The following is a 25,687-nucleotide window of genomic DNA, read 5'->3' as shown; positions in this document are numbered from 1 at the left end:
TAAGCATTTTGTGCATATGGAAAATTTCTGGGGTATTTTATTTCAGCTCATGAAACATGGGACCAACACTTTACATGTTGTGTTTATATTTTTTGTTCAGTATAAATACAAGTTAATTCATCTTCAATCTTTGTTCTAGAAACTTCAGCTTTTGGTTGAAGAGGTTTTGCTGATGAATGGATCTCTGAAATGCGTCATGGCATCGTTTTTGAAATGTAAACAATGACTGATTAGAAAGGCTGAGCATGATAAATAAAATGAAGAAAAAGTCAATATCGTCAAGGTTATTGCAAAGAAAACATGAACACAAAACCCTTTTATCTGTAACTCTGGTGTTCTGCAGCAGACAGGTCACTCATTGTGTTGGGACCCACCATGTTCCAGTGCATCCCGTAGTCTTTTAGTACAGATCACTGCACAGGTCAGGGGCCTTTATCAGCACCAGACACAATACAGCTGTTGCAGCCTACTGTAATTATTACACAATTAGGACACAAGGGAGGACACATTAGTTCCTAGTTTTGGTCCCTCAAAAAGGACAGAGCAGTCTTGAGACAACAGCTTTACTTCAATAAATATATACACCCTTCCCCAAATAATGTGTTTATTGTCACAGTCTAAGACCGTTTGAGATAAATAAATCCAATAGGGGTACACAAACCTAAAGCTTGGGATGTAACAAGTAAACAATAACTCATATTATAAGAGATGTCTTCATTCACATGATACAGACATGGAAAGTGAGTCATTGGTGAAATTATTGAGACCTAAAAACAGCTTATGGGCAGTGGTGATCTGGACATATTTTCTCAAGATGCATTATGCCAATGCCTGCCACACCCAGAGTGGACACACCATAGACTGCATAGGGACACACACACACACACACACCACTATTATGACAACGGCCATCCCCAACCGGCAGCCTGACATAACCTCAATGCTCAAGCCCCTGTGTGCGTGTCCACACGAGCTCCTCCCCAAACACTGCCTGCATTCCCAGCTCAGTCAAGGCCAAAAATACACCCCTTCTCCTCCCCCACCCTGTCAAAAGGGAGAAAATGAAGACGCTTCAAACTAAATACACAAGTATGCACAAAGAGCAACCACAGTGAATATAAATACTCAAATCATAACAGGAACATTGTTTTGGTGATGGTGAAATAGGATAACAAAAGTTGTACTGTATATCGATCATTACATTTTCCCAGAACCCATTGTGTTAGCCATTATTAGATTTCAATACAGCAGAACTAACTGTACTTCAAAGCAATAGCATGCTAGCTGTTCCCATAGACTATCAGTCATTGTGCTAACGCTAACGCATCTCCATGTATCCCTTTAATAGAAATAGGAATTCTAAGTCCTTAAAAAAAAAAACGTGTAACCGTGAAAAACTTCTGACATCATTGAAATAAATAAATCAGAATAACTAGAAAGTAGAACCAAAATCAGTAACCCTATGAATGTGAAATTCAAGGTCGAAGCAGCATGACAGGCACCGGGACCCACTTGTAATGCACAGCTCCCCTTCGAGGGCTTGCGGGTATGATTAAACTATGCCTTATGCCTATAATTGTTTGATCTCTACATCTGAGCGGCCGGAACGTGTCTGCACTCTCAGGAAGAGATTAGCTCAAATCCTCACACACACACAGCTTATCATCATGCCGAAAACTAGCAGCTTATCTTTCCCGACAGGCTAGCCTTTGAAGTAGGAATGGGCATTTGACATTTTCTTTACTGTTCGAGTACTCGCATGATTTTTCTTCTCCCCCCAACTACTCAAATAAAAAAATAATTCATATTTACCTACCTACCTATTTACCTACCTACCTACCTACCTATTTACCTATTTACCTACCTACCTACATCCGTTCAAAAGTTTGGGGTCACTTGGAAATGCCCTTGTTTTTTGTCCATTAACATAACATCAAATTGATCAGAAATACAGTGCAGACATTGTTAATGTTGTAAATGACTGTTGTAGCTGGAAACGGCTGATTTATCTAGAATATCTACAAAGGCGTACAGAGGCCCATTATCAGCAACCATCACTCCTGTGTTCCAATGGCACGTTGTGTTAGTTAATCCAAGTTTATCATTTAAAAAAAAAGGTTAATTGATCATTAGAAAACCCTTTTGCAATTATGTTAGCACAGCTGAAAAGTGTTGTTCTGATTAAAGCAGCAATAAAACTGGCCTTCTTTAGACTAGTTGAGTATCTGGAGCATCAGCATTTGTGGGTTTGATTGTAGGCACAAAATGGCCAGAAGCAAAAAAGTTTCTTCTGAAACTTGTCTATTCTCGTTCTGTGAAATGAAGGCTATTTCATGCGAGAAATTGCCAAGAAACTGAGGATCTGGTACAACGCTGTGTGCTACTCCCTTCACAGAACAGTGCAAACTGGCACTAACCAGAATAGAAAGAGGAGTGGGAGGCCCTGGTGCACAACTGAGCAAGAGGACAAGTACATTAGAGTGTCTAGTTTGAGAAACAGATGCCTCACATGTCCTCAACTGGCAGCTTCATTAAATAGTACAACAAAACACCAGTCTCAACGTCTACAGTGAAGAGGCCACTCCAGATCATAACAATGCCTAATGTATCCTAACCGTTACTGATAACAGATCCTAATCCATTTCGTTACATAGGGCATTTATAGGCATTTAATTTTGTAGGCCTAAACAGAGCTTATGTGAACACAATTGAGTGAAAGAGCTAGTGAGGGGAAAGGGAATGTACGGAGAAGAACGGCTTGGTTTCTTTTTTGTTGTACCCCGCAAAAGCACATGTACAAATGGAACACTAGAGTTTAATCAAATTAACGTAATCTTCAAGACAAAATTTTACTTGCCCTGTTCGGGCAGTCACAAAGCACATTCCACCAAATAGTTTAGCTGTATTTGAAAAAAACAACCATGTAATCTCTGGTTAAAAGATTGAGCTTTGACATCCGTTCGACTACTCATACCCATCCTTACTTTGAAGGGATACAAATAAAACGAACGGTAGTGTTAGAAAAACCCAAACAAGTGCAGTTGGATTCATATTGCATTGGGGTGATTGTGTCAAGACATCGTTCTATTGCTTCAGTATTTGGTGAAGGCTCTGCCAAATATGGCCAGCTCCATTTAAAAGCTTTAGTAGCACAAATGGTTTCCTCCAACTTGGCATAAACAGTTCCATACGTACAGCCCACTTATGGTGAGAGAGGGAGCATGATGTGACAGGATCCAGAAAAAGACCTAACACCCTTCCCATCGCCCTCCAATGTCAGCATGTAGTGTCAGATCACTTCCTGGGCCACTGGTATGAATGACAGCCGCATACGAGAATGACTTCCCTGACCCCCGTATTCAACACCATCTCCACCACCCGGCTGTGTCCGTTTCTCTCTAGTTCGCATAGTTGGGACGACTGTATCTGCCCCCATGCCTATCTAGTGACTGGGACACCAAGTTAACAACCCCAAAACAACAATATGAGTATTAATATGAACTATCTTTTCATGTCAGAGGGAGGAGGAGCGGCTTTGAGATCAGTCATAATCAGCGTTGTGCCGCCCCATCCCATCCCATTCCAAGGACTAGAGCACGTGCCCAAATCAGTGGGCGAATTGCCACATATTTACAATACACACAAGACTGGCGTCTCTGGTCTGTTTGGAAATGCCTGGCCTCTTATTGTAACAATTGTACCCAGAAAAAAATATGAGAGAGAAAAATGTTTGTGTCGTTTCTGCTACTGAGTGTGTTGTTGGAGAGTTATATTTGTCCTGTGGAGCGAGTCTATAGCAGGAATAAATACCAAAAGGGCAACATTCCTGTGGTGCTCACCGAGATAGACATTGTGATGAATCATCCTGTGGTGCGGCAGGGACTGGGAGACTAGTCAGGATTAGTGATGTACAAATATGACAATTTTGGCCAATACCGATATTTTCCTTGCCAAAAAACCTGATACCGATAACCGAGATTTTAAATTTTAGCGGCTTTTTAAGCATTCTAGTACAGTTAAATAGTTAACACACACACACACACACACACGGACGCAGTGGTCTAAGGCACTGCATCTGCATCTCAGTGCAAGAGGCGTCACTACAGTCCCACTACAGTCGAATCCAGGCTGTATCACATCCGGCCGTGATTGGGAGTCCCACAGGGCGGCACACAATTATCCCAGCATCGTCTGGGTTTGGCCGGGATAGGCTGTCATTATAATAAAGAATTTGTTCTTAACTGACTTGTCTAGTTAAATAAAGGTTACACACACACACACACACACACACACACATCATCATCAAAACCTATTTCTTTCACTTACTTGCTGTGCTGTTTCGTTCATTTGTTCAGTCGTTTCATTCTCAACCAGGATTTCTATGGATCACTGTCTGGATCTCTGCTAATTAACACCGTTTGTGTCTTTGCGTGTCAAATAAGCTTGTTGACCAATCAGGACCTGAATATGACTGCACGTCACTTAATAATTTAACACGTTCATACATTTTTCTACGTAGTCATTACACATTGATTACACTATCCTCGTATTTCATATGTCACAACGATTCGTCGATTCGTGTGTTACGATGCTGGTAAAGTAGTCTTGTGCACACCTACAGTACTGGTCATGAAATAAAACTAGCTAGCTCATGGATGCAAACAATGTTCTTACCCAAAAACATAACAAAACGAAATATTCTGTTTCTGTAGCTATAGTTAGCTAGCTAGCTCTTCAAAATAAAAGTATGGCATAAACCGCAAATTCCACTATTGTGCCTTATTGTGGCTAGCTTCACAACACATAACCCGGTCAAGCCTCACTAGCCAGATGAAGCTAGCTGGCTGCTTATAACATTAGCTTTGGGCAACAGGGTTAAGTAACTGGCTAGCTATTAATTTTCATAAACTGAAATTCAATTTCAATAGGCGAACAACAAGTGGCAACCTAGCTAATACTTACTTACAAGGATTCCTAAGTCATTGCTAAGAATAATGAAAATGACTGCAGTTTCTACTGGTCATTGTTTTCAGGCTGGTTGTATTGGTACTAGAGCTAGGTACCAAGCTAAAGCGAGCTACCCAAGAAGTTGTGGTCGAACAAATGATGCTTTATTACCAAAGCAGTATTGTAAACACATCGTTCGTGGCCGGTGTTTACAGACTTTTTGTACAGCTTTGACAGTGCTACTGTATCTTTTTTGACATGCAATGACCCAAAATGGCGGTCCATAGTATGCATGTCCTGAAGCTAATAGCAGTGACGCCATTACTGTGTAACTCCGGTAGGGCAACATCTGAAAAATAGAGCACTTGGTAGTGTGTACCGGTGCTCGACCCACTCAGTGAAAGCCAACATCATCCACGACAGAGAACGGTTGATTGTCAAGGGCAATCTTGGCTTTAATGGATTTCGCCTTTGAGTTGTCTCGCTGAAATGTTCTTACACTTTCAAAATGACTGCTAGACTTGTTGACTGCGAGATCCACACAGCAGACATTGTGGGCTAGGTTAGGAATGTTGTGTATAGCACAACATTTTACGTGGCGTCATTACGTCATGTACCTACGTCAGCTTTGACATCGGTTTGCACATCGGCGTTAAACTAGACATCTTGCCGATACCGATGTTGGCATTTTGAGCTAATATCATCCGATTCCGATATGTTCACCAATATATCGTGCATCCCATAGTCAGGATCGAGGGAAAGATGAACGGAGAAAAGTACAGGGAGATGCTTGATGAATACCTGCGCCAGAGTGCTCAAGACCTCAGACTGGGGCAAAGGTTCACATTCCAACAGGACAACAACCCTAAGCACACAGCCAAGACAAAGCAGGAGTGGCTTTGAATGTCCTTGAGTGGCCCAGCCAGAGCCCGGACTTGAACCCGATCAAACATCTCTGGAGAGACCTGAAAATAGCTGTGCAGCGATGCTCCCCATCCAACCTGACAGAGCTTGAGAGGATCTGCAGAGAGGAATGGGAGAAACTCCCCAAAAACAGGTGCGCCAAGCTTGTAGCGTCATACCCAAGAAGACTTGAGGCTGTAATTGCTGCCAAAAGGTGCTTAAACAAAGTACTGAGTAAATGATCTGAATACTTATGTAAAAACCTGTTTTTGCTTTGTCATTACAGGGTATTGTGTGTGGATTGATGAGAAAAAAAACGATTGAATCCATTTTTAGAATAAGGCAGTAACGTAACAAAATGTGTAAAAAGTGAAAGGGCCTGAAACATTTTCAAATGCACTGTACATTCTGATGAATCATCCGGGAGTGTACATTCTGGTGAATCATCCGGGAGTGTACATTCTGGTGAATCATCCGGGAGTGTATATTCTGGTGAATCATCCGGGAGTGTATATTCTGGTGAATCATCCGGGAGTGTATATTCTGGTGAATCATCCGGGAGTGTATATTCTGGTGAATCATCCGGGAGTGTATATTCTGGTGAATCATCCGGGAGTGTATATTCTGGTGAATCATCCGGGAGTGTATATTCTGGTGAATCATCCGGGAGTGTACATTCTGGTGAATCATCCGGGAGTGTACATTCTGGTGAATCATCCGGGAGTGTACATTCTGGTGAATCATCCGGGAGTGTACATTCTGGTGAATCATCCGGGAGTGTATATTCTGGTGAATCATTCGGGAGTGTATATTCTGGTGAATCATTCATGTCTGTGTAGTCAATCCTACATGGAAAAAAAATGTAACACATATTGTGTTCCGCACATAGGATACTGTGTTTTTACATTAGGTTCATGAACTACATATTCATTCATCCCTACATCATGAAAACACTAGCGTTCCAACTTCCGGATGTGCTTTAACATGGATGTAACATAACAACCTCATGATGCGTCTCAGGTAGACCCAGCTGTTACAGCATATGGTTAAAATTATACCTGTGGTGAGGGGTTTGTCAGAATGGGTGCTCACAAAACACACAAACTCTCCCAGAGGGAGTGCAGTTAAACTGTGAATTCTGGCGCACTGATGTGAACTTCACCACTGTGGCTCCATGTTTTTCTGCTGGCTGGCAGGCTCTAAGATGCTTTGATGGCTTAACCAATGGGGAAATGTAAGCAATAGCCCAGGAACATCTGTTGGGAGTATAATCTGCAGGGCAAATCCATTGGCTTTAAATCTCTCTGCAGACACTCACATGGGATGCCTTCACACATTCTAGAATGAATGGAGTACGAGTGGTAAAGAGGAAAGCCTCTTAGTGATGAGAAACAAGTGGCTAGCCATGGCAACCAGGAAGAACTGAACTTTGCCCAGTGCTTTGTGCCAGTTTGAAAAGGGACTCCGTTCCCCTGTGGTCAAGCTCTTTGTAACTCCATGTTGTCACTTGTCAAACAAATTACGCCAACTCTCATCATTTTCACAATGTTATAGAAAACGTGACATTAAAGGGTTTGTTTTCTGACTTTTTACACCAATCTTAAATTGTGCTACACTTTTTTGCATTGCAATTTCAGAAAATGTCAATAGTGGAATGATAGCGTTTCACAATATTACTTACCCACCAGTGATTGGCTGTGATACTCCCCTATTGATTTCTCCCGCAGGAGCGGCCTCTGTTGTCAAAATGGTAAAGATGTTCAGACTTTGTGGCTGTGTTATGTAGTGGAAATCGCTCTGTCATTTCCTGTCTGCTAAAATTCTACACTGTTCGCTCAATTTCAGTTTATGCGAGAAAACAAGCACGGAATAGTATAGGGAATCATTGTACCATCTAAATCGCTGTGAAATATATTTTGTAACACCTTTATTAATCAGTTTCTTACTTCGAGAGAAGTTCCGAGTGCGGTCAGTCTTAGCAATTAACGTAAATAACTTCAGAGTAAGAAACAAATGAAAATTGGGGTTAAAAAGTCAGAACTATCCCTTTCAAATGCTAGCTCCTAACTATCGACATCGGTCAAACGAAATCCCACAATGTTAAACCATCCCCTGAAGTAATACAGTGTCAACAGGTTGCTACCACAGAGACTAATAGCATCCTTAAATAAAGCAGTGGTAGATTTAGAACAGCAACATGAGCTAGGCTAGAGACTGGTCTAGAGACAGCATGGCTACTCTGGCCCGCCAGCTCCATATCTGAATTCCATCCCACATTCCATTGGAATTCCGCTACGATTCTCTGCAGAGTCCAGGAGAGGGAGGGCTCTTTTTTGGGCCCCTTGTCACTGGCAAAAGGGAGAGGAACACACTAATTGTATTTATTCCCGAAGGCTTGCAAGAATGTAAGGGAACCGATTGAGAATCTCGGTTGGCATGTTGACGGAAAATAGCGGGCAATCTACACAACCAAGCAGAAACAAGGTAGCAGAGGAGGAATGTCAAGCAGTTGAAAATGACAGCTACATACTTCCCTCTGGGGTAGAAACCCTAAAAATGTCACTTGTAGATAAATAAGTCTGGTGCAGTTGAATCTTCTGGTGTCTCCTTCAAGCCCTTCAGCATCTTTTGGAGTAGACTACTACAGAGATATGCAAGCATGGCTGTTCCAAAGTCATGTTGCTCTTTTGTGACTCTTCCAACAAACTGATAGGAAGTCAGCCAAACAATGTTTGTAATAAAAATATTAAAAAAATCAGGGATGCTTTGGAGAAAACAAGACTGAATTTTTGTTGGCTTTCAGTGGGGGAGGTCTGAAAAGGAAGTATTCCTTCACGTCAACCAAGTGCATTCTTCACCCTCTGCCCACAGCTTCGTTGGATCAGAATCATATCCAGATAGAGATATGACACTGTTGATTCTAAAAGTCGTGCGAAACAGGTGTTGCACTACAACTAAATTACCTTGGCTAAGATTATGTTTACGAGATCAAAGTAACTGGGTTGGTTCACACAATCTTAACAAAGCCATGGTCAGCTCAGGTGATACAACATCCTCCCTGCATACTTGCTGAGAAAATGCCAGTGAGTTAGTGGAATACCTCCTTTGTGGAGCCACTTAGTTTTTAATCCAATTAGACTGTGAAACCACGGCATTCTTGGGAGTTGTGTGCTCTCAGAAAACGCCTGTGTCAAACTAATTGTGGTAACATTTGTGACCTGCACTCGCGACAAGGCCACCGTGCCAGGCAGGCAGCCTGGTGGAGCTGAAGTCAAAGGAGAGTTAACAAGGATACTTTTTTTATTTAACCTTTAGTTTAACTAGGCAAGTCAGTCAAGAACAAATTCTTATTTACAATGACAGCTTACACCGGCCAAACCCGGACGACGCTTGGTCAATTGTGCGCTGCCCTATGGGACTCCCAATCACAGCATGTTTGTGATACAGCCTGGATTCGAACCAGGGTGTCTGTAGTGACGCCTCTAGCACTGAGATGCAGTGCCTTAGACCAGCCTGGTTCAGCCATATGATAAAAGAGAAAGGCCCTGTTACAATCGGAACGGATACAAGGGACACCCCCAAGTCACAAAGAACTTTTGAAAAGATATCGTCAATTCTGGATTCATTTTCAAATGATCACGTTCAGTCAAATTTGTGAGTTTGACTGATCTAGAAAGCACTAAAGAAAACTCAGGCCTGAATTGCATGTGTGAACTGTGAACATGACAGGTCTGTGTGTGTCAAAGCGCATCAGGAAGTCAAAGTTGCCTGGTTTTGATAGCACGGTTGTGAGGAGGAATTGAGGAAAATTCCAACGGCTAGCATAATGCTGGAGAGCTTGTTCCCAGATGTGTGTGTAGACTGGGTGGTAGCTTGTAAACCAGTGGAGGCTCTTCAAAGAAGGAAGGTGAGGACGTTCCTCAGTAAATTTAATTTAAAAATATATTTTTTATATATATATATATATATATATATATATATATATATATATAATAAAATGTGGTGAGTAGTTGACTCAGAAAGACAATAGTTGAACAGTTTTGAACTAATTAATTCAAGACTGTGTGTAGTGGTTATGATATGGTTCGGGAAGGTTTTTTCGCCTGGTCACATGCAGCTGATATGTTGTGCATTGAAGTCCACAAGCGAAGAGAAAAGGTGAGAAGAGAGCGCATAGCTGCGTGAAGGAATACAACATGGCTGCGTGAAGGAATACAACATGGCTGCTATGAAAGTCAATTGTGATCAGGGGTGTATTCATTCTGCCGATTCTGTTCAAAAGTTGATTAAATGGAAGCAAACGGAACGAGGATAAATGTACATTAATTTGTATTTTTTTTAAACTAGTTTGCAACTGTTGGACTAATTATTACACCCTAGATAAGCTAGATACAGCCAACAGTGTGCAAGGTGGTATTGAATGTGTGCACCTACATTGTAAACTTTCATTCATAGGCTAGGTTGTAGCAACCTCATGATGGGTATAGGGAAAATGATATCATGTAGTAACCTAAACCTATCGCTGTTACATTGAACTGGGTGAATGGAATATGAATAACAGACATATAATATGCTGTAAATAAGGCCATGCTCATGAAAAAAAAATGTTTTTGTCCTCCCTCATCTTAAAACAGTACCGACCTCCACTGTTGTCAACACATAGGTGTTGGGGACAGGCCCTCTAATAGGTTTTGTACACCGCACTGAATGTCTGTCACAAAAAAAACGAAATGCCTCCAAGCCTAGCTATCTGGCCACTGTAGCTAGTAACGTTATAATTAAATGACAACGGATGTTTCCATGAAGCAGCCTGTTGGGAGTCAATGCAGTCATTAACTAGCTAGCACAACAGCTAGCTAGTTAGCATATCATGCTAACTGTTTCGATAATGTTAGCCAGCTAGCTAAAACTCTATCCATCTATAGGCTGTATGTGATAATAGAGTGAATTCAAATTGTTTCTTGGTCATCTTGCTAGCTAGTTCTCTAGCTGTGGCCATCTGGCTAGTATCAACATTAGCATTCTACAACAATAGCAGCATTAGCGCGGCTAGCTAGCTAGCCAACATTGGTTATAGACCATAAAGCAACACACAGGGACATGCATTGCGAAACAATGCTACTACCACCTTCTGGTTTGGAGTGTTTTAACAAGGTTGAGTGGCTGACGACCTTAAGGTCTTGACTGACGAAACTCTGTTCAGGAGGTGCCAAGTACTGTGAGCAAGCAAACTTTAGACAATCCTACCAGTAAGTTATTTTTTACAGCCTTGTTTGCCAGAGCACTACAACAACTCTGCAGATGGTAAGACCTGGGGCAAGCTAAATGCTAAAATGGCATCTAACAGTCAGCAGAGAATCTGGTGGGAAAGTTGACACTTTACCATCTTTAGAGTGAGTAAGTATTGTCTATGTGCAAGAGATTGCTACAGAACAAGCCCATTTGGTTGATCAACAGTTTAAACAAGGCCTTATAACTTGGCTCCCATGTAGTGATCCTTCCTCAATTCAAACCAAGTATGATGTAACTGAAGTGGACGATTAGAGATGTCAATAAGCTGTCCGGTTATGGCATTTATGGGAGGAGAAAATGTTACAGGGCTGCTTCAGGAACCAGCGAACCTGATGCACGCAGCCATGGGACCATGATCAAATAAAATTTGATTTGATGATATGAGCAGTGATGAGAATTCCACATTCTTGCACTTTCATTCCCACAGTGAAACAGGAAGTTGATATGCACGTCCTCCTTCATGTTTACGTCGACTGATGTCTGCAAAGACTCAAAGTTCAGCCGAGCAAACTATTTTCAACTATATTCTATAACAAAGTAGTTAGATACTTTGAGAGGGTAAAGTATGGCCATGATATTGACAGACAAGAACATAAATTGTATTTCTATCATGGAAAAAGGCACTTCATTCCAGACTAGAAATAAAAGTAGGTTTGTATATTCAATTACAGATGGTTACAGACTTAATTCAATATTCTAGTCAACAAATGTAGGCTATTCATGTAGATATTCTGAGAACTACCGTAACAGCGGTGTGTGTTTAAATGAAATGGCAGCTGATTCTCATCTGAATCCTGAAAATTGTTTGTGAAATAAAATGTCTTAATCTTGAAAGATGATTTCTAAAGCACAAGAAAACATAATGAGATGCCAATATCTTCAGTTTTTCAATCCTGTTATTAAATAATACTCCAGTTAGTCAAGACAATACCTTGTAAGGGGAAGACAAGGCAGGGCTACCAGTGGTATGGAGGGGGGCCACTCTTACATTCCCAGTCAACTAAACAGTAGTAAACAGAGAGATTCCTTTACACACGTCCACTCGAGAGTTCGATCAGATCAGCATCTGCGTGCTAACAACATACTCTCTGTCAAACACAAGCTAACATTATAGTGGTGAGAATGACAATCTTTCCATCTGTCAGGTCTAGACAGAAGACAACACAGTCACTTGACAGATCACAGAGGCCAGTGGCAGGCAGATCTCCTAATTAAGCAATGACACAGCTAGCGAGCTATGCCAAATATCTGCTAGAGTGTGTGTGTACTGTACGCCTTGCTAGACACTGAAGGGGAACCCGACCGTACACCTAGGCTGAGTGACTTGGTGTAAAAGAGATCTCGTAGGTGTTCCCTTCCAGTGGCTCCTATGTAGACCATGAGGAGGGTCAAGTTTATCCACCACCACATGATTGACAGCGTGTTGTTCAACATGTCATGTAGGCTTTCTGCCGGTAAGGTAAATCAAAAATCAAAATCAAATCAAAAATAATATGATGAACAAAAACTTACATACGAGAATATAGTAGTTAGTCTGAGGGCAATTCTGACACTACCAGGAAACAATGTATCCAGTCCTAATCCACCTCATTCTTTATTTTAAATTTAACCAGGCAAGTCAGTTATTAAGAACAATTTATCTACAAATGATGGCCTACCCCGGCCAAACCCTAACCCGGATGACACTGGGCCAATTGTGCGCCACCCTATGGGACTCCCAATCAAGGCCGGTTGTGATACAGCCTGGAATCGAACCAGGGTCTGTAGTGACGCCTCTAGCACTGAGATGCAATGCCTTAGACCGCTGCGCCACTTGGGAGCCCCATTCTACTCAACTTTTTGTCAGAAACATTACAAAACTGTACAATTGTGGCCTTTATAACCATCTACTTGTTAGTGTAGCTCAACAAGCAAATGATGTAGACAAAGTGCATAAGGCCCCACAAAGCTAATGCATGAAGTAACTTTAAAATTAAAAGCGCTGCCGCTTGTTGCTTGAAGCTTAATCAAATACATTGTGTAAACGTGCACTGGAGCTTGCAGAAGGTGAACAGCAAACTCAAATCTGGGGGGGGGGATGATCAGCATCATAAACGATGATCTTGGACTGACTGAACTCGCTGGCATTTGAACACACAGTGAGCCCATTAGCAGAGTCGGGAATGCAAAACAAATGACTTATTTAGCTGGAGAAATAACAGTGCATGTTGCCTTGACCAAATTTGGCTGGCTGAAAACACTGACATGGAGCAGCCTGCGAAACACACACACACACACACACACACACAATCTTCTAAACATGAGTGAGAGTGAGCAAGGACACATACTGTACTGACATCAATTAAATCTAGGGTTTCTTTACTTATACTGTGCAAGAAAAATCTTAAAATGCAACAATTAACAATTTTATTGAGTTACAGTTCATAGAAGGAAATCAGTCAATTGAAAAATTCATTAGGCCCTAATCTATGGATTTCACATGACTGGGGAGCCAGGCCCAGCCAATCAGAATGAGTTTTTCCCCACCAAAGGGCTTTATTACAGACAGAAATACCCCCCCCCCCCCCCCCCCCTGGGCTGGTATGGTTACATGTGGCCTGCGGTTGTAGGCCGGTTGGATATACTTTGAAAATTCTCTAAAACAACGTTGGAGGCGGCTTATGGTAGAAAATGTACTTTAAAATCTCTGGCAACAGCTCTGTTGGACATTCCTGCAGTCAGCATGCCAAATGCATGCTCCATCAAAACTTGGCATTGTGTTGTGTAACAAAACTCCACATATTAGAGTAGTCTTTTATTGTTTCCAGCATAAGGTGCACCTGTGTAATGATCATGCTGTTTAATCTTGATAATCCATCCACTTGACAGGCATAGCATATCTTGGCAAAGGAGAAATGCTCACTAACAGGGATGTAAAACAAATTTGTGCACAAAATTTGAGAGAAATAAGCTTTTTGTGAGTATGGAAGATTTCTGGGATCTTTTATTTCAGCTCATGAAACAAACACTTTACATGTTGCGTTTATATTTTTGTTCAGTATAGCTTGCCAATCTGTTACTATACAGTACAACCAGGGATACATTTTTTAACGCTATTTATTAATAAAAAAATGTGCAATATGCAGAAATCGCTCCCCCATTTCCTGGTTGCTAAAATTCTAATAGTTTGTCTTATTTCAGTTTGTGACAAAACAAGCAATATATAATGTAGAGAATCATTGTACCATCTAAACCACTGTGAAATATATTTAACAACCAAAAATATTACATTTTTAGCTGGTGTACAAAACCGAAAGTAAAAGACTTATAGATCTTTCAAAAGACTTGAAAGCAAGTCTAAGAAGATGTAGATACGTTCTATGTGCACTATTTCTGTTTCCCGTTCTTAAGTACCGTTTCAAAACCGAAAGTAAAAGACGCAAAAACGGTACTTAAGAACGGGAAACATAGAAATAGTGCACATAGAACGGATCTACATCTTCTTAGACTTGCTTTCAAGTCTTTTGAAAGATCTATAAGTCACATTTCGGTGAGCTAGCCCAAAAAGTGACATATTGCAGCTTCAAAGCTATTTATTAAGGCTATGTTTTACAAGGCCATGGTTCAGCCAAAACAGCCACAATGTGCCATTCCCAATGTGAGCATGCCTCAAAAGGTGGGGCCAAATTCAGAGGAGCCAATAGTGGCAGTTATGGCACATTTGAATTCTGTTGTTGATGTCTGTAAACAGGAAGTTGCCTCACTGTGTACAATGATGTCATAGTGCTTAGTCCACCTTTTAACAAAGTGACCTGTAAATGTAGGTGGTACAGAGTGGATATCAAAAGATGGATGGGAGCAGTCCTAATACTCTTTTATTGGCTGTAAAGGTTCCACATGACTTTCCTGTTGACGTTGCCAGTCTCCCGCCCACGGGGCTTCCTCAGGGGAAGCTCTGAATGGCTGTCCAGGGAGAACATCCTGAGGCCATGTGGTCACTGTGCCAGGGGTCACTGTGGATCTGACTTCAGAAAAGGCCTAATGGCAGAGACCAGCTGGGACAATGCAACAGCATGAACATCCCTTCACTTTGCAATGTTCCCCTTCCATTATTGAAATGAGCTACTGAGCTAACTCTGTCTTGCTCTTACATCGTACAAAATATTTGGCTTCAATCAATCTCAAATTGGTTGTAATGGAATATTCTAGTTTGTGAGGATGTAGCATCAGAGAAACATGACAATGATACATTTGATACATAGTTGCATTGTCTTGCAAAACCTACCTTTTCTCTGACTCATGCACTCAGTTGGTTGACGTCACATATACAGTAATTCCCCGGGAGGATACGTATAATCGTGCTATCCAGGAAGACATCCACCAGCCTAGACGGTGCTTTAGGAAAATACCAATATGTTATCTTTCACCTGCTTTGAATAGCCAGAAGTGATCATGGTAAGTGTAATGCAAATACAAAAATCACTGGATATGAGTAGCAGTACAACTCACAGTCAGCACAGTGAGGAAAAAAGAAATCTGTTGTAAACAGACATTCATTCACTCTGCACAAATGGGGAGTTTGGCAAACACTATGGAACACCACTGTTTTAGACCATTCAAATTAAGATCAGCTATGAAATATACAAAGTGCAATTTTGGCCCACAATGCAATAGTCCTGTACTTCCACATTGCTATTTTCATAAATAGATATTCACTGTTGAATTTGATTAGATATTCAGGTTCTCAAAAAAGGTCATGCCCACTTCCATCATTTTGAGCAGCCAGCGTTTGAAATACACATTTCCTGTTCTGGTATATTTCACAGTGGATTCAAATGGCCGTTGTGAGTGAGATCATAATTTTTGCCTTGAGTCAATCTTTTTTCCCTCCAAAGTTATACACAATCTGAACTTGGAAAGCAACAGCCAGGGCCAGCATCGACTGTGCCTTTTAATGTTGAGATATGGCTGGATAGATTTCATACATTTTCTTTAACAGTCTGTAAACTGTCCAAATGATATGTTTGGGTATTCTGCAAAAGATGATTGGGAGTAACATTGTCTCAGTGGAGTCTTTTGCCAAAACAGAAGGTGAGACTTTAAATGATGAAAAGGGGAAATTAATCACAAAATATAGCAGATCAGATCTTGTTCCCTAGCCCATACCGGTTCTCTCTTTCTGTTCCTCCGTATTACCCTCATCTATTCATCTCTCAGGTTTTCTTATTTGGTCTCTGAGATTAACAAGAACCCTTCCTTAAGGTGTGGGCTAACATGGCAACTTCAAAAAGATTCCTGGCCTAAATATAACATTTAACTGCAAGACCCATGCTGCTTAGGAGTCTAGACATCTACCGTGATATCTACGCTCAGCGGTAACACGCCTATTTAAACCAAGGGAGCCTGTCCATTTGTATGTGGTGGGGAAAAAAATAAATTGTTGATTTTATAGTGATGATGAAAAGATTGATACAGTTGCATATTGCAATATTATATTGATATTTGACTTCAATTATTTAAAAAAAATAAAAAATTGTAAATGTTTTGCTACGGTAGGTAGCGTTGGCAAGCGCTAGTCGGCTGTACCTGCACCAAAACTCCAATATTTGTCATCCTATAGCTTGTTCTCAATCTTCTTTTTAAATATTGAGCCAGCCTGTTTTTAGGACTAATTTCCCTGACTGACCAAAACTAGTTCTCATGCTGTCTCTTATCTCTCTGCAGCAGACATATAGTGAGCAATTCGCTTGGAACATCAAAATCGCAATAAAATCCCAGGATCGAATCACAATACATATAGAATCGTGACAATAGCAATACATATCGGCACCTAAGTATCATGATAATATCGTATTGTGAGGTCCCTGGCAATTCCCAGCCTTTTTATTTTACGGAGTAAATATTTTTTATATTTAACTAGGCACGTCAGTTAAGAACAAATTCTTAATTACAATGACAGCCTACCGGAGGGACAGTGGGTTAACTGCCTTGTTCAGGGGCAGAACGACAGATTTTTACCTTGTCAGCTCGGGGATTCAGTCCATCAACCTTTCAGTTACTGGCCCAACGCTCTAACCACTAGGCTTACCTGCCTCTAACCACTAGGCTACCTGCCTCTAACCACTAGGCTACCTGCCTCTAACCACTAGGCTACCTGCCTCTAACCACTAGGCTACCTGCCTCTAACCACTAGGCTACCTGCCTCTAACCACTAGGCTACCTGCCTCTAACCACTAGGCTACCTGCCTCTAACCACTAGGCTACCTGCCTCTAACCACTAGGCTACCTGCCTCTAACCACTAGGCTACCTGCCTCTAACCACTAGGCTACCTGCCTCTAACCACTAGGCTACCTGCCTCTAACCACTAGGCTACCTGCCTCTAACCACTAGGCTACCTGCCTCTAACCACTAGGCTACCTGCCTCTAACCACTAGGCTACCTGCCTCTAACCACTAGGCTACCTGCCTCTAACCACTAGGCTACCTGCCTCTAACCACTAGGCTACCTGCCTCTAACCACTAGGCTACCTGCCTCTAACCACTAGGCTGTGTTCAAGATATCAAATATGTTTGTTTTTTTAAAGTGCAAAAAAAAAAAGTTCTCCATTGCAATATTTCTCTCCTGCTTGTATTTACAATTTGAGTGAATGAAGCCCTTCAGTTTGTATGGAGAATGTCAAAACATTTAGAGAGAAAACATTCTTGAGAACATGCATACTTGCCATGGTCAACGGGATTACTCACCTGTACAAACGCCTGTCAAACAACCATTCAGTCACATGCTGCCATGTCAAATGGGTGCTTCGAGCACATCTTGGAGGCAAAACGTATGTGACCTTAGCAGTTTTAACTTAAGACACAACAGTTAGAAATGGTGTACCAACAGGAATAGAAGTATGTTGCACCACCACAAGGGCGGTTCTACCATTTTAAACTGCCATTTCTACAGCAAAAGAAATACCACAATATTTTAGCTGGCAAGCACCCTTACGCATTATCGTGCAGCAGTGGAACCCTTGAGTGATTCCAACAGCTCTGCCTCGTCTAGAGCCATGTCTCTCCCTTGGGAAGTTAGTTATGTTTCCTGTCCATAGGATTAAAGATATTTCTGCAGTAGGAGCTCATTGCTATAAATGCCCTAAAAATAACTACATTACACATCCATAAGTTTAACATAAAACATGTAGTTATGTGATGGAGTGAATGCAGGGCATTGGGTTTGATGCCTCTTAAAGATGCTGCAGTGGACAGGAGAATCATAAATTACTATTAACTGCTGAAGAATGTGTTGTTAGGCCAATATATAGGTCCTTGGAGATGCTCAGAGACATTTGTTGTTTGTATGAGTAGGTCCCTGTATAGGAGTAGGTCCCTGCCAACATGACAGGGTCTAGGCAAGATGGGAGCCATGAGATGAGAATAGTCAGACCCCAGATATGTTGAGAGACCAGAGTAGCCTGGTCCCAGATATGTTGAGAGACCAGTGTAGTTTGGTCTCAGATGTTAATGCCGTATAGCAAACATCTATGGTCACCTGTTTATAAACCGATCTGGGACCAGGCTAGATCCAGAGGTGGAGCAGGGGCGCCTCCCACAGTGCACCTTTCTTGTGTAGTGTGAAGGTGCCCCTAGACACTGATCTTGGGACAGTTTAGCATTTTCCCCACCAATGGTTAAGGTTAGGATTCATGAAACTGATCCTAGATCTGTACCTAGGAGAAACATCAGCCCGTACCCACCTCTCTGCTGCTGAGGAATCAGCAGGATCCTCCTGCAGCACCCACACACCCCTGAGGACAAAGGAGGCCTTCATTCCCCCAGAGCCAAGTACAATACCACACAGTTGTGGCCCTCAATAGCAACCTTGTTACCCAGGGGAGAGTCTGTGGCACATGCTGCTCCTAGCCTTGCCTTTGTCTGAGGCGGAGCTGGCTACGGTCATCGGCAGTATAACGCATTGCCATTCACACTTTAATGGAGTGGCAATGGGGGCCATTGAGTAGCTTTCACTTTCAAAGCCTATATCAAAGTTGAAAAGAAACAGTGTAACTGTTTTACAATTTCTGGGCAGAAAGTACAGGGCACGTTTAGGACATAGCCCATTTCCAGGTTCTGTAACACCTGGATCAACATGCACTGACTGAGACACTTGCAACAGGGGCTCTATAATACAAAAAAAATGTATGTACAATACATTGCTTCATGTGTTCTCATGTGTGATCTCTTATGAATACCGTCAGACAAACTAAGCCATGTAAAGAATCAGACCAGTAATGGATCAGCAGACACCAGTGATGTAATTCATGATGAACATGCACAGTACACGCCATAGAAATAGAATGACTAGTAAGTGCACTTCTATATGGCCTTGAGGCTCCATGACAGAGGAGCAAGGTGATAGTTTAAAATGCATCCAGACTAACTTCTGATACTGACAATAGCTTTACAGGATTAAAATAGGCATGGAAATAAAGCAAACATGCTGTTGGGCTGAATCACTCAACTCCTCATTGACGATGCACCGACTCATCTATTGAGCCTCTCTCAGTGTTCAATAGATACATGAAGTCCTGTTTGGCATCTTGTCTTTAATAAAGGCTTCTGTTGGCTTCTGGGCCACAGAAAAAAGAAAAAAAAAAGTGGGCCCTTTGTTGGCTTTTTGATTTGTCCATCATAGAAACATAAAATGCCGAACATGAGTGTTATGGATGGACCATTTTCAGCTATGATGGTTAGACTACAACATCCACTTGTTTTATATTATAAATACTTTCTTGTGAACGTTATGAAAAATAACCAGATAAGTACAAACATGACAACTGACATTTTGTGAAAAGCACCTTTACCCTCCCTGTTTGTACATGAAAACTGACATTTTGTGAAAACACTTTTACCCTCCCTGTTGCTCAACAATGACCGTTTCTTTCAATAACCTAAACGAGGCACACATTCAAAACAGAATTGAATTCACAATACAAGCACAGAGACATGATTGAACTGAATGCTCTCTCAACCACCGATTAAAGAGTACCAGACAGTGAAACAGTCGAGAGCCTCAGGCAAAACCAAGCTTCTGACACTATCAGAGTCACACAAGACCGACTACTGGCCTAGGCTAGCCTCAAATCAATTAGAATTATTGCTGTGTCATGAGCAATTTCTCAATGGCACCCGTCCCCCTCCCCACCAACTGTCACACGGCCTCGATGAGTGACTGTGCGCTGCTCAAGGACAGTGGTTGTTGGCTTTAATAATTAGGGTCTGTGTGCACTTCCCAGCATTCTTTTTTCATTGAAACAGTTAACTGTTTAATCCAATTGATTTACTAGTTGACAATTTATAGAACTCAGCATTGCACGTGTCCTAACAGTAAGACACATTGTAATAAAATCAGGTTAAGGTGTCGACACACATTGCAGAAAAAAACCACACAGAAAACGGTATAAAAGAGTAGACTGTACAAAACCATAAAACTAAATGCCAGAAAAATCTAGAAGGAAATCACATCAATAACATGTTTTTCCCCCCCCCCCATATAGCAAGAATGTAGAAGTGCTGTTCTGTTCTGAAGTCCACTGTGTGCCTTACTGCCTTCCCAAAGAACATTTACATGTAGCAACAGGAAACATGCCCTGCCGCGTTACCTGAAAACTGCTGAGTCTAGCTAGGCCCTATCAAATCCCTCACCTGCAAGCATATATCAATCACATTGCTAGCTATTCATTGGCTCCATTTCGCCTGAGCCACATGTGTCCCCACAGCTACATAGTTTGTTCTGTCACACGGAAATGGTGACGCCACACCCCATCTTGGTGTTGGAATTCACACCCAGAGGCTGCATATTTTCTCTAGCTTGTTTGACAACTGCAGAACACACACACGAGGCCTTGAAACATTATTGAAGAAGTTAAAGGCAATCCAAACTACAACAATGGAAAAAGATTAATCAACCAAAACTAGACCATGGAACACTTATTTGAAATGTGAATCTGTGTTAGGTAGGCTTCTCTATAGACAAAGCAAGGGTGCAAAAGGCATTGGGTTACACAATGACTGCTGTTAACTACATATACAGTAGCTTGTTATTTGAAGCCAAATAGACACATTTTCATACAGGTTGGATACCATATTCTGGCTTCATGTAAAGTTTTAATAACAACCAGTCAAATGAGGTAACTGTTTACAGACAGCTACCCAACTCAGGCTGGCTGCCCAGAATATGAATATAGGTAGTGGTGATGACAGTGGCTGAGCCAACCAACAGTGCGAATGATACAAAGTAACACACCTTAATGTAGTCTAGAGATTTAGGACGTGACACGGATACATTTGGCTAGGATTGTAGGCTGACCTAGTTGTATGGTTGTAGGGCAAACTCACTGCATACCAAAATGTACAGGGTGCTATGTGTTTAATGCATACAAATTAAATTTTTCCTTCTTTATTTACGAGCAATAGGCCAACAACTGATATGTAATGCATGTATTCATGCCTTGAGGCACTGTTTCGCTTCCGTATTTAAAACACTTCTCTAGCTACAAAGTTCCAGGAAATCGAAGTAACGATACAATGTTCAGTTTACGTATTGTTACATTCTCGTTTCAAAATCCTTTTTCTTTTCTTCTTCGATATGAGCTACGACTTGGCGACTGCTCTGAAATATTTGTCAAGAGGTAGCCTATTCGGCCCTCAAACTATTCGAAGTGCATAACTCGTTGAAGTGTAGAGAATGGAGGAGTTGAAAACTTCATAATCGGACTTGACGTCACGCGCAGTCAGGCATAGTTCTGAACTAAAACACGTACATTGTATCTCGACTCACCTCTTAGTTCCTCTTCCAGCGAAGATTTCCCGCTTTCAAAGGTGAAATATCGAAATTAAATCCCTTTCCCCAGCAGAAATGGTGTTCTAAATGCTGGTAAATGTCAGATAGTGATTTTTCAACTCCCTCCCTAGTCCCGTTCTTTAGAGGCGGTGGTACAAACTCCACCCTTCAGCGACTCAAAACCACAGCACACTATGATGCAGGCATGGGGCGGTGTATCAGGGGGACTCAGAACTTGTGGATTTCGTGTAAATCAACGTCAACTTTTCTATTAAACCGCAACGTCACTGAATTATTTGTGAATGACACATCTAGCCTAACAAGCCCCATTTTAAAAAGTCGACTAGTTACCAAATGCAGAGATTTGGTTACATCCGTCACTTCACCCGCAAATAGATCAACTTCAAAGTAGTTTACTGTAGTATGATAGTATAGCCACCAATTAATATAACCTATTAGACATCATTTGAAAGGAAATCGTAACAATAGGCCATTGACCAAAGGTCCTCCACATCAGGTCGAAAACATAACAGGTCAGCTAGGAATGTCATTTTGTGTCTGCTCTAGAAAACCGCAGAAATGCTGCCACCATTTGGTATAACAGTGCGTCTACAGGTGTATAAGTCTGTAAAATGGTGGAAAAGTTGTGCAACAAATCAAAATGTATTTGTCACATGCTTCGTAAACAACAGGTGGAGACTAACAGTGAAACGCTTGCTTTATACGGGTCCCTTTCCAACAATGGATAGTTAATATAAAGATGCAAAAATAAAAATAGAAAATATTGACATGGGGAATAAATACACAGTGAATAATAAGGAGTAAAAAGTAACATGGCTATATACAGGGAGTACCGTGTCGATGTGCAGGTGTAGGAGGTAATTGTGGTAGCTATGTATATATAAGTAGGGGTAAAGTGACTAGGCAACAGGACAGATAATAGACTGTATAAGCAGTGTATGGGGTGTGTGTGGGGGGTTAGAGTCCGTGCAAAAATGGATCAATGCAGATAATCCGGGTAGCCATTTGATGAGCTATTTAGCAGTCTTGTTTAGCAGTTTTATGACCAGTGGTAGAAAAAGTACACAATTTCCATACGTACTTGAGTAAAAGTAAACATACTAGAGAATGACCCAAGTGAGTCACCCTGTAGAATACTACTTGAGTACAAGTCTAAAAATATTTGGTTTTAAATATACTTAACTATCGAAAGTAAATGGAATTGCTCAAATATACTTCAAAATAAAAAGTAAAAATTCCTTATATATTAGGCAAACCAGAATGGCACAATTTTTTTTACTTTAATTTTTTTTTTTAACAGATAGCCATGGGCACACTCCAACACTCAGACATAATTTACAAACTAAGCATTTGTGTTAGGTGAGTCCACCAGATCCGAGGCATTTAGGGATGACCTTGGATGTTCTCTTGATAAATGTGTGAATTTGACAATTGTCCTGTTCTGCTAAACATTCAGAATGTAACAAGTACTTTTGGGTGTCAGAGAAAATGCATGGAGTAAACATTACTTTACACCACTGCTTATGGCATGGGGGTCAATGCTGCTCAGGGTCCTGTTGGTTCCAGACTTGGTGCACTGGTACCGCTTGCCATGCGGTAGCAGAGAGAACAGTCTATGGCTTAGGTTAACACCTTGCAGTCCTGCATTATTTCAACCAAGTGCAGAGGTGACAACACCTCAGAAATCAGGATGCTTGACTTACAAATCAACCTTTGAGTAGGGTGAAACACCTTTTTACCTATTGGATCCAGGTATTAGCATTGATGGCATTCACTGTACAGATAGGCAGATGTAGCCTGTAGTGGCATAGTTATATTTATAGACTTGTGGATTGGGCTATATTACTGATAGTTTATTGTTCAGTGTTATACTGAACCTCATCAGGTGCTATCCAACAGCAACAGGCATTGGTCCACCCTGTTCCACGTGTGGTTTGTGTGTTGTTGGATCAGATCCAAGATCTTTTATGAAGTCACAGAGACAGCCATCACTTCATCTCCTCACCATTCTAGGTCATTAGAAGACGAGGGGATCCACATACTACCACCCCAAGGAGTAATTAAAAAACGCTCAATTGTAATATTAATATTGAATAAAGAAAAAAGCAATCAGCAAGAGGGCATTCTAAAAATGTAATAGCCACTCCCTTCTCAAATCACCATCAAGCCAAAACACAGGCTACACCCTCCCCAAAAGACTAGTATGAATTAAATTAGGAGGTATGGTGCACTTTTCATTTTTTCCCAACCCCCTTACTGACAGTGGCCTGACAAATTAGAAATGTTTGTTGAGGGAATCTAAACATGCGTGAGCCTAGGGTTTGTGAGTTTGTTATTAGCTTATCTAGATAACATACGCATGAATGGATCTGAAATAAACACACAAACATGTTGATGCCATGACATAAAATGTATAGCAGAACACATGTACTTGCACACGCACACACGGATGGACACAAACACAGAATGGTGTGAAGATTTACAATCGTCAGTTTATTTTAAAGTGTAAAGGTATTAAGCTTTCCCACTATCTGATTTTTGTTTGCTTGTGTCTTTACCTTTGAACCTTTGCACTGGAGTTCCTGTGTAATTTCCCTCCCTTGATTCTCTATACAAAACTGTACCAATTTGACTCCTATCCCCAAATTACACCAACCTTCTAACAACACTTTTGGCCCAATAAGTGATTAAGCCTTACTGGTAGTGTGGGATGAATAACACCCACCAGGTGAGAACTAGGAAGGCCATCATTCAGCCCCCAGATGAAAGACTGGCTCAGGACCCAACCAGGAACTGCTCCCACCTCTGGCCCAGGAAACTGACCATCCAGGTGGACATCATCCATGTGCTGGGTAATTTGATCCAAAATATGACAGCCAACTGACCACAGCAATAAATCACCACCACCACGAGAGAACGAGGGAGCCCCTGGAAGAAAATGGAACAATAGTGACACAGCAATGCTTGCCCATCAACAAACCCCTCTGGCCCAGGAACCACTTTGAGAAAACACCTCTGGGCCCAGGTGGAAGGCAGTGGGTGGAAGGCTTGGAGTGACTCTGCTCAGACCCTTGAAAAGATCTCCTGCCTCCTGGGAGCCTCAAGAGACCTCTACAGGTATGTTGTAGCAATATGAAAAAGCACTGTGGGCTGAGGATATTTTCAGAACGACAAATAATAATTGCATTAGCATCACTTTAATAACATACATGTGTATTTATCAGAGGCATTTTCTATCAAATTGAAGCCTAACTTTATATTAATACCTGGTTTCCTCTTAGACTGTCAAGAAAGCAGAGTTTGGCAAAGGAGAATTCTGGTTTCAACTGAAACTGAAAAGATTTGACATGGGTCCTCAAATCCTCAAAAGGTTCTACAGCTGCACCATCGAGAGCACTGGTTGGATCACTGCCTGTTATGGGAACTGCTCGGCCTCCGACAGCAAGGCACTACAGAGGGTAGTGCGTACAGCTGAGTACATCACTGGGGCCAAGCTTCCCGCCATCCAGGACCTCTATACCAGACAGTGTCAGAGGAAGGCCCTAAAAATTGTCAAAGACTCCAGCCACCCTAGTCATAGACTGTTCTCTCTTCTACCGCACGGCAAAGGGTACCGGAGCACCAAGTCTAGTTCCAAAAGGCTTCTTAATAGCTTCTATCCCCAAGCCATAAGACTCCTGAACAGTTAATCAAAGGGCTACCCAGGCCCCTCTTTTACGC

General features: G+C 41.5%; 1 protein-coding gene across 2 annotated transcripts in view; it reads right to left on the bottom strand.

Annotated features, from left to right (window-relative positions):
* Nucleotides 1-22,112, bottom strand: part of tln1 (talin 1) — a 135,978-nt gene extending 113,866 nt beyond the window's left edge. For both annotated transcript variants that reach the window (XM_031802434.1, XM_031802435.1), the window contains exon 1: nucleotides 21,944-22,112. The gene's annotated coding sequence lies outside the window, so the exon portion shown is untranslated. The remainder of the gene's footprint in view (nucleotides 1-21,943) is intronic.
* Between the last annotated feature and the right edge of the window lie 3,575 nt (nucleotides 22,113-25,687).

This window comes from Oncorhynchus kisutch, linkage group LG23, assembly GCF_002021735.2.
Source record: "Oncorhynchus kisutch isolate 150728-3 linkage group LG23, Okis_V2, whole genome shotgun sequence".
Taxonomy (NCBI): Eukaryota; Metazoa; Chordata; class Actinopteri; order Salmoniformes; family Salmonidae; genus Oncorhynchus; species Oncorhynchus kisutch.
Note: the sequence above shows the minus strand (reverse complement) of the source record. Positions and strands in the feature narration are given on the sequence as shown.